Here is a 7,685-nt window from a genome sequence, read left to right on the forward strand (position 1 = left end):
GTCGCTCAGTCCATTAAGCGTCTGCCTTCAGCTCAGGTCATGGTCCCGGGGTCCTGGGATCGAGCCCCGCATCGGGCTCCCTGCTCGGCGGGAGGCCTGCTTCTCCCTCTCCCGCTCCCCCTGCTTGTGTTCCCTCTCTCGCTGTCTCTCTCTCTCTCAAATAAATAAATAAAATCTTAAAAAATAAATAAATAAAATACTCTGGGTGTCAAATATGCTAGGTATGCCACTGTTTTACTAGAATATTTGCATGCAGGAAGAGATAAGGAAAGCATGGGTGTAACCCAACATTCCCCTTCCTAACTCCTGCCTTTCCAGAAACAATTCTGTAGTCTCCTTGTTTGGACATAATGAGGAATTATTTATGTACCACAACCAATTTTGAGTATATTTCTGCTCCACGTTTCTTCATTTAGTAAGAACCTGCTTTTTATCATGGTGCTATGCACCACCAAAAGTTGTATTTCTGTGAAAAAAAAATAATCACCACAAAACTACTTATCCTAAACGTTGAATTTTTTAAATTGAATTTAGAGTAGCTTTCCCAGTAATCTTGGATTATTTCCACCTTCATCAGAATAAATTTCTCTAAGCTTTGCTTTGACTCCACGAACTGGATGAAAACTGAACTAGTATTGGAATTAACTAATGTGATGGTTAATTTTATGTGTCACTTCGGCCGGGCTACAGTGCCCAGATAATTTGGACAAACATTCTGGATGTTTCTGTGAAGGTGTTTTTTGGATGAGATTAACATTTAAATCAGTGGACTTTGACTAAAGCAGATTACCCTCCCCAATGTGGGTGGGCCTCATCCAATCATTTGAAGGCCTGAATAGAGCAAAAGGCCGACCTCCCCGGAGCAAGAAGGAATTCGGCCCGCCGACCGCCTTTGGGTTGGAGCTGCCCCTCCGCCCTGAGTGTCCCGCCTGCTGGCCTCTCCCATCAGATTTTGGACTCGTCAGGCCTCCACAATCGTGAGCCAATTCCTTAAAATAAACCTCTCTCGCTCTCTTTAGTTTTCTCCCTCTTTCTCTTCTCCCCATCCCTCTCCCCCCTTTCTGTCTCTCTCATACACACATCCTGTTAGTTCTGTTTCCCTGGAGAACCCTAATACAACTGGTTTTCTCTTTGAAGCCTCTAATGATCTAGATGGCATCGTATAACCAGCATCATTTAACTGAAGTCTGCTAACAGAGCTACTTCTTTAAAGCTATCACTACGCTTTTCCTCATGTACGGGCCACTCGGAATCAAAACGAGCAAATGAATCTTGAGGAAAAGTCATTTGATCTAAACAACTCATTCACAGAGCAGTATGTAAATGCCTTCTGTGCAGCCGCACCCCATTAAATCATCTTCTTTGGGCACCGTCTTCTCAAAATACCTACAGACCTTCGAGGGAGATGCTGATGCCGTCTCTGGGGATTTATGTTGTCCGGTTTTCGTGCACGTGGATGGTAAGTGTCGACAAGTGTTTTGTTCATGTTACACAGTCATGATCAATTTTCTTGAATAACAGATGTGGTATTTAATTTTTCACTAATTTTGCACTTCAGTGTTTGAACTCCCATGCCTAAAGGGTGGATTGCAAATTTTTAAAAAAGTCACGGGTCGTAGATTTGCACCATATAGTGAATGACACGACCATTGTACCGAGAGCATTCAGATTACTTACTGTGTTCTACGGCAGGATTGCCCCAGCCTCCGTTTTCTAAATACATTTTACGTACACCTAAGGAGGGAATTTACTGCATCCACTGGGCTACCCACTCGTGGCTGGGCAGCTTCCTGCTATGTCGTGGGCTTTCGCATGGGCACAGCTGGCCGGCGCATCCCACCGGGACACCCAGGTGTCCGGCAAGGGGCACAGTGGTGAGTCCTCCCTCTCGTCCCTGCCCGGGACAAGAATGAGTCCGTTGTCTGGAACTTCTAACGTCCGAGCGCACTTGCTTTGTTATCTGTGAACACCCAGCATGCTGTCCTTGAGAGGGTTACATTGTATTTGGAAAAGATTAGACAAAGGGGAAGGGTTATCACTGGTTGCCATTTAGGTTTAAGTCTGTGTTAAAGGGAGAATTTGCTTCTCTCTCTCTGCACCACGCAAGCTAGCGGGCGAGACCAAGGCAGAAGCTGGAATTAAAAAGTGGTGGTCCCCCAGACCCATCCTGGCTTAGGTCGATTCGGTGATTAATACTAACACCTGGTGGGAAAATGAAAACTCCGGGACAAATGCTAAATTGGACAAGTTGCTGGGATAACAGTCCTGGGCAAACTGGAACGTATAGTCCCCCTGCAGTGGTAGAGGGCCTGGGTGGGGGACGCCTTGAGGGCAGCCCTTCCCTGCTGTATCCCGTTCTCTGGCCACAATTTTCTTCCTCTCCAGTTGTCCCTGGCCACCCTGCCTAGCAGAATTGTGCTGCAGACTCGTGGGCGACCTCCTATTCCACCACTCTGCTCCTGGCTTCCCTTACCTCCCCCTTCCGTTTGGATCCCATCACTCTCTCCCCAACTGCTGAAGGTCCTTTGTACCCTTCTTAATTCTGCTTTGCCAAGATGGCAAAGCCACAGTGTGGCTCAACCCCACAGCCCGTTTTATCTACCCCTGCTAGGCTGCAGAGTGCCGCCGGAGAAAGTCCCACAACCGTGGAGATTGGTTCCTCCATGGATTCATGGGCCCAGGTCTCTACTGGGCCCTAAACACCCCTCCACAATCCTTCACGAGGCCTTGGTCAGCATCCCCTCTTATTCCCCTCAGTAGTGTTCTGAACATCTGTTCCCATTCAACCTCATCATCCTTACTCCAGAAGGGTAGACACACGTAGATGTGGGTGGGAGGGACTGATGTGCTTCATCCTTTGTTTCCTTCACTCTCTTCCGTCTGTCCAATGGCTACTTTTATTCTCCATAGCTTTTGTCCTTCCTTCTAGTCTTTCCCCTGAGGCCTATACAAACTCAAGTTTCTCTCATCCTAAAAATAAATAAGTAAATGAATAATTGAGTGAATGAATGAATGAGCATGTTTAAAGCCCTCTCTTGATGTCATACCTCATGTTCTCAGAAAAATTTCCATGAGGTTCTTAGAAAAATCTGATTTTGTAAAACATTTTAGGACAGGAATGTCTATAGCAAGTTAACTGCTGTTGTAAGTCACGCGTGCTGGCTTTAGTTGGAACAAAGAAATGAGCTTATAACAAGTAAGGCTGGGTGCTATTATAGGACCATGTATTCTTATTGAACTCTTCCAAAATTCTGTATCTGTTCATCTGAAAATTGTCAGCCACCAGTCACCCAGAATTTCCCTCATTAAATCTCTGTGCTAATGTTCCATGTCTATATCAGGGTCTTCTTAATGACCGTTAAACTTTTATTTGCAGGGCTTAATTTTCTACCAGCTGCCTACTGTCCTCGTCTTCCATTTTTTATAGCCTTCTGATATTGTTGCAAATAGTCTGCTATATAGACTGATTTCTAGAACTTTCAAAATCCCACATGGCTCATGGAGGTTGCTTTCTGCTTCCTTAGAATTTTTAAAAATAAACTGTTTAGTAAAAAAAAATTCTTTTCCAGGGGGGGCGCCTGGGTGACTCAGTCGGTTAAGCATCGGACTCTTGGTTTTGGCTCGGGTCATGATCTCAGGGTCGCAGGATCGAGCCCTGCGTCAGGCTCCGCGCACAGCACAGAGACTGCTGAGATTCGTTCCCCCTCTGCTCCTGCCCCTGCTCTCTCTCAACTAAACAAACACAATCTTTTGGTTTTTTTTAAATCTTTTTCAGTCACAGCCCCGGTTTCTTGGGTTGTTCATACTTGCTTGCTCACTTGCTATTAGCCTCCTCACTCACTGTGGTCTGTCTTCACCCACAGTTGTGCCAAAATAGCTTGGCTTGGACAACACCATTGACTGTTCTCTGGCCAGATCTAATGGACGCTATTTTTGGCCTATAACCGTCCTCCCTATTGCATTTGATATTATTTGTCACTCTGTTCTTTTGACTCTATTCCTTTGGCTTCTGGGACACCACCCTCCTGTCTGTCCTGCCTCCCGACTCTGGTTTTCTCTCTCCAACTTCTCAGGACGGATGGTTCCCGACTTACAACGGTCCGACTTACAATTTTTCAACTTTATGATGGTGTGAAAGCGGTACACATTTGGTAGAAAGTGTACTTGGAATTTTGGATTTTGATCTTTTCCCAGGCTAGCAGCGTAAGGTATGGTCCTCTCTCGTGATGCTGGGTGGCGGCAGCAAGCCGCAGTCGGCCACGCCATCCTGAGGGTAGACAACCCATACGCTGACAACCATCCTGGTTTTTCACTTTCAGTACGGTATTGGATACATTACATGAGATATTCAACACTTGATTACACAATAGGCTTTGCATTAGATGACTTTGCCCAACTGTAGGCTCATGTAAGTGTTCTGAGCATGTGTAAGGTAGGCTGAGCTATAATATTTGATAGGTTAGGTGTAGTAAATGCATTTTTGATTTACAATATTTTCAACTTACAATGGGTTTATCAGGGCATAACTCCACTGTAAGAGGAGCAAGATGTGTATACCCTTCCCCAGCGTTAACATTTAATATAAACACACCCAGTACAATGATCAAAATCAGGAAATTAACATTGATGTAATATTATTAACTAATCTAGAATCCTTATCTAAATTTCATCAGTTGTCCCATTAATGTTCTTTTTCTGGACCAGGATCTGATCTGGGAGCACATGTTGTGTTTCCTTAAATCTCCTTAACCTCCTTTATTCTGGAACAGTTCCTGTCTTTGTCTGTTATGACCTTCACCTTTTTTGAAGGGCACTGGCCAGTTATTCTGTAGAATTTCCCTCAGCTCGGGTTTGTCTGATGTTACCACATCATGGAATTTCAGGTGTTCCATTTTGGGCCAGAAACACAACAGTCATAATGGTGTGTTTTTATATTAGGAGGCGCAGGCTTGTCAATTTGTCCCATTACTGATGCTAATTTGGATTACTTAGTTAAGGCAATGTCTGCCGCATTTCTTCCCTACACACTATTTTCCTCTTTGTAATTAATAAGGATCATGAGGCATGCTACTTTGAGACTCTCTAAATATTCTGTTCCTCATCAAACTTTCACTGACTAATTCTAGCCTCCCTTGGTGATTCTTTTTTTTTATTATTATGTTATGTTAATCACCGTACATTATATCATTAGATTTTGATGTAGTGTAGAAATGATTCATTGTTTTTGTATAACACCCCGTGCTCCATTCGGTACGTGCCCTCCTTAATACCCATCGCCGGGCTAACCCATCCCCCACCCCCCTCCCCTCTAAAACCCTCAGTTTGTTTCTCAGAGTTCATAGTCTCTCATGGTTCGTCTCCCCCTCCAATTTCCCCCCCTTCCTTTTTCCCTTCCTAATCCCTTGGTGATTCTTGACTGCAGCAGTTCTTACTGGGATGTTTGTCGAATGTCGCTTTTTCCATTATCATTCCTGCTTCACTTATTATTTGGAATGCTACTGTAATAAAGAGCGTTCCCTCCTCCCTATTCATTAGTTTTTAAATTATTTAAATCACCACAGACCCAGGCATTTTATCCAGTGGGGAATGATCTATCAGTAGCTTTAATTACTTTTGTGCCCAAATTGCCCCAAATTTGGCTCTTGGGAGTCCCTTTGTGTTGGCTCCTGTGTCTTTGTGGTTATTTTCCCATCATTCTTTGAGCACTGCCTTAATTTCTGGCACCACAAGGTACTCCAGGCTCATCTTGTACTTTTCCTGTCCTAGCCTTGGTATTGGCTGTTTTTCCAAAAAGCCCTGGTTCCTCTCATTGGAGAGTGGTATTAGAAGTAGGAGAATGCACAAACAATGAATCATGGAACACTACGTCAAAAACTAATGATGTAATGTATGGTGATTAACATAACAATAAAAAAGTAAAACAAAACAAAAACAGTTACTAAAGCAAACTAACTGTATTGGTCTTGAAGTAAGTGTTAAGATGATATCTTAAACATCCTGTGGTATTATTTTGGGGGCGCCTGGGTGGCTCAGTTGGTTAAGCGGCTGCCTTCGGCTCAGGTCATGATCCCAGGGTCCTGGGATCGAGTCCCACATTGGGCTCCCTGCTCAGTGGAGAGCCTGCTTCTCCCTCTCTCTCTGCCTGCCATTCTGCCTACTTGTGCTCTCTCTCTCTCTGTGTCAAATAAATAAAATCTTTAAAAAAAAAGAAGTAGGAGAAATTATTAGTATTAGTAGTATTAGAAACCAAGCTCTGGGCATTAGGTTATAACATTTAAATTATGATGGTGAAAATCAACAGTGTCTTATAATAAGCTTAAGGGTAATTATGTTTTACAAGCTAAGGTTTAGGGGCACCTGGCTGGTTCAGTTGGCGGAGCATGCAACTCTTGATCTCGGGGTTGTGAGTTTGAGCCCCACGTAGAGACTCCTCACAAAAAAAGGGGGAAAATTTTTAAAAATTAAAACTAAGGTTTAAAGCTTAAATGATGCCACCTATCGTTATTTAGCATGTGTATGTATAAATTTATATATTTAAATATGTATAAATTGAGGTATATTGAATTCTTTTTTGGAAAGAGAACCTTATGCATACTAAAATTCAAGCTGACTTCCTTTCTACATAGAAAGGAGAGTTGTTGCCTTACGCAGCTCAAATGTATACTCTTAAAAAGGTCTGCTAACTTTCATGCTTCTATGTCGCATTTGAGTGTTTCTGCTATAGACAGCTGTAGAAAAATCAGCAGATAAAACAGGATTTTATAAGGGTTCCTTGCTTCTACAGAAGCTAGAAGTCCCTAAGGTTAGGTTACCTCCTGTTGGGGTTTTCAGAAAGCGCTGTTACTCTGGTTATTAATATAGCTAACGTTGTGGCTACTTGGGGTGCTCAGCAGAGCCTGACATATTGACATCTCTTTTTCCCCAAGTTTTTATTTAAAGTCCAGTTAGTTAACATACAGAGTAATAGTAGTTTCAGGTATAGAATTCAGTGATTCATCACTTACATACAATACGCGGTGCTCATCACAACAAGTGCCCTCCTAATGCCCATCCCCCATTTAACCCATCCCCCCCCCCCCCCGCTGCCTGACATCTTTCTAATGTTGCTCTTTTCTAGGATCAGGCCCCAAATTCAGAATAATAAAACTGATGAGGTATTTCACACCCAAAAACTGTCCTTAGCACTCTCCTAGATGGCCGCTAGCACCAAAGGCTTGCTCACTCTCCTGACTCACAATGTGGCCTCACAAGCAAAAGTGGGGAGGGGTGTGTGTTGGGAATAATTAGGTATACTAGGTACGCTTCATGTATTCTTCGTGAGACCAACAGTAAACTGTCACGCTTTAGGCTCACAATACAGAGAAAGTTGTCAAGTCAAAGAAAGAAGCTCAAGCTACTTTAGGTTACTTTTTATTTTTTATTTTTTTTAAGATTTTATTTATTTATTTGAGACAGAGAGAATGAGAGAGAGCACATGAGAGGGGGGAGGGGCAGAGGGAGAAGCAGACTCCCTGCTGAGCAGGGAGCCCGATGCGGGACTCGATCCCGGGACTCCAGGATCATGACCTGAGCCGAAGGCAGCCGCTTAACCGACTGAGCCACCCAGGCGCCCTAGGTTACTTTTTATTACCACAGGAAATTGTGTCTCTTTTCAAGCGTTGTGGTGATATATATTCATGTTTGTG

At 43.5% G+C, this 7,685-nt stretch overlaps 1 long non-coding RNA gene across 3 annotated transcripts in view; it reads left to right on the forward strand.

Moving 5' to 3' along the window:
* The first annotated feature begins 251 nt into the window (after positions 1 to 251).
* The window catches only part of LOC115944743 (uncharacterized), a 15,893-nt gene continuing 8,459 nt past the window's right edge, over positions 252 to 7,685 (forward strand). For 2 of the 3 annotated variants that reach the window (XR_014141190.1, XR_014141192.1), the window contains exons 1-2: positions 252 to 977; positions 1,312 to 1,459. This is a non-coding gene — a long non-coding RNA (uncharacterized LOC115944743). Of the gene's footprint in view, positions 978 to 1,137; positions 1,460 to 7,685 lie in introns of all 3 variants that reach the window. The other variant, XR_014141191.1, reaches the window with a different exon arrangement.

This window comes from Leptonychotes weddellii, chromosome X (assembly GCF_054177405.1).
Source record: "Leptonychotes weddellii isolate Sample4059 chromosome X, ASM5417740v2, whole genome shotgun sequence".
NCBI lineage: Eukaryota > Metazoa > Chordata > Mammalia > Carnivora > Phocidae > Leptonychotes > Leptonychotes weddellii.